Raw genomic sequence first — 2,753 nt, forward strand, 5'->3', positions numbered from 1 at the left:
CGGGGCGGGAGGCGGCTCCGAGGGGCACGAGGCGGGCCCAGGGCGGGCGCGGGGCGTGGCCTCGGGCGCTGAGCCTCGAGAGCCGCCGCACGCCCGCAAGGGTAGAACCGTTAAAAAGGTGGCGCGCGCTTCCCCGGGCGCGCTAGGCGCGTGGGGTTGGGGCTGCGCCACCGGGAGCCAGTTGTCGAGGTCAGGAGGCCGCGAGTGAGGCGCTGCTGACAGCCTAGCCCTGCGCGCCCTCGTGAACGGCCTTCGGGACCCCAGACCGTGGCCCTGCTTGTGCGAAGACTAGGAGGCGCCAGGCGGGCCGCCTGCTGGGGCCTTGGCGGCGGGTTCCAGGCAGGGTCTGTGAGGGAGGCCGCCTCTGTGAGGGAGGCCGCCTCTGTGAGGGAGGCCGCCTCTGTGAGGGAGACCGCCGTCGTGCTGACGACTGAGTACACCCCAGTCCTCTCCCCCGTCAGAGCTGCTGGCAGGCCCAGCTTTCCCCTTGGTCCGTTTAGTGGGTGCCGGGATTCGGGTTGGCAGGGAGGAAGATGTTTGAGACATGGTTTACCTCAGACAGGGATACAGCGTTTCACACAGACTGCCATCCTGAAAGGAACAAAATGAATTAAGTCAACTCCATCCTAATCATTTCTTTTTAATCTTCACCTTGAATCCTTTTGCTCATTTTCATTATCTTTGAGTGTCCCCAGAGGGGGACTGTCTGCTTGTACTGAGGGATGTGGAGGTGGCAGTGCCTTAAGTCCCCAAGCACAAAAAGGACAGTTGAAAATGCACTGGGAAACACTGAACGGTTTTAAGTGGGCACTATCAGGATTTACCATTTTGTAAGGTATGAAGTTTCACAAGCATTTCCGTGTATAATCATGTTATTGCTATCTGTCTCCGTGTAGAAATGGCTTCCAGAAACACTCCTACCATTCACTGAGACAACTCGCCTGGCATCAGAGACCTAGGGTCCAGGGTCAGAGATGGGTCATGCTAAAAAGGCATCCCTTGGGGTGAGGCACCAAAAGTCTGCACAGTGGAATCAATATATTCCAACCACCAGATGTAGAAAATTTTAAGTTCAGGATGTGGTTCTCATCCATCTAGTCACAACAGAAATTTTCTTCTTCAGGAATATACTTAATGCAACATGTATAATTTTATATACATCTTACAATAAAACTATTTTGTGCATATCACTGTGAAGTCAGTAGAAACTATTGTGACAAAAATGTAAATTGGAAGAATTCCAATTCAGATCAATATTAGTAATTTATCGACAGGAAGAGAGAAATCAGAATAGACAGACTCCTTGATTTTTTGATAATTGAAGAAAATGAACCATATAAAATATCGAAACATTTCAAAATGTCTTATTGATGTGACATAAAATATTGGTATCTACAAGGATAATCTAGAACTCATACCTTTACAACAAGAACTTGACAACAAACAGGTTAATGACTTTTAGCAACTTAAAGAGTATTTAAGGTTAAACACTGCCTGAGAAAACGAAGTGCCCTGAAATCACGAGTTCGCATAAGAACCTCATGAGTTTCCCCAAATTTAGCAATATTAAAAATTGACATTATTACCAATAACAAATTGTGGAACTGCAATAACTTTTCTAAGCTTTCAATAACAAAAAATACATGTTGACTGAATTTGCTTTGAAAAGAATACCACATTATTCATTATCACCAGGGAAAGTGCATTACAAAATTACTGTCAAATGATAAGGCAATAAAAAAAATGAAAACTAAAATATAGGAAAACATAGCAATGGTTCAGGTAATTTAAAATATCATTTTACTGAATTTCTAAAATATTTGTGGTATTTATCATCTTTTTAAAAATCTGTAATTTGTTGTCATTGATTTTCTAAGTAAATACTTACTTTGGTCACCCTGCCCCACCCCTGCTTCCTGCCCTGCCCTGGCCACTCAAAGAATTGGAAAATGGTTTGAGAAAAAGCAACCGTGGAAATAGATATCCCAGTTAGAAGGATAAGAATTTATAATGTGTTTTACTACTTATAAGTAGAGGTTTTATGTTTTCATATTTTATTTAACTCCACTTTCACAATACCTAGAACTACACACACACACACACACACACACATACAAACTGGTTACTTGTGCTGTCTAGTGAGGGTACAGACATGCAAACAGACAATTTCAACTCAGTAAGTTAATTGTTAAATCTGGGTGGTGTCACTGAAAGCCTCGCAACTCAGAAAGCTGGAGGTAGCATTATCTGATGTTTACCAAATGATCTCCTTGCCAACCTCCTGCCAAGTCGCCTTTTATTTATTTATTCCTCAAACATTTACAAAGCATTTTATGAAGAATATGCTAACACACACACGACACAAATGCTCATAATTACTATAGGAATGTGTTAAAAGAGTGGTCCCTAACATGTTTAGCACCAGAGGCTGGTTTCATGGAAGACTGGAAGGGAGGGGTATGGTTTTGGGATGAAACTGTTTCACCTCAGATAATCAGGCATTAGATTCTCATAAGGAGCACACGACCTAGATCCCTTGCATGTGCAGTTTACATTAGGGTTCACATTGCTATGGGCCGCTGTTGATCTGACAGGTAGTAGAGCTCAGGCAGTAATGCCAGCAATGGGGAGGGGCTGTAAATGCAGATAAAGCTTCAGTCACTCACCTGCTGCTCACCTCCTGCTGTGTGGCCTGTTTCCTAACAGGCCAATGACCAGTACCAGTCTGGGGTCTGGGGGTGGGGGGGGGGGGG

This window comes from Rhinopithecus bieti, unplaced genomic scaffold (genome assembly GCF_001698545.2).
Source record: "Rhinopithecus bieti isolate Rb0 unplaced genomic scaffold, ASM169854v2 scaffold_5179, whole genome shotgun sequence".
NCBI classification, from domain to species: Eukaryota; Metazoa; Chordata; class Mammalia; order Primates; family Cercopithecidae; genus Rhinopithecus; species Rhinopithecus bieti.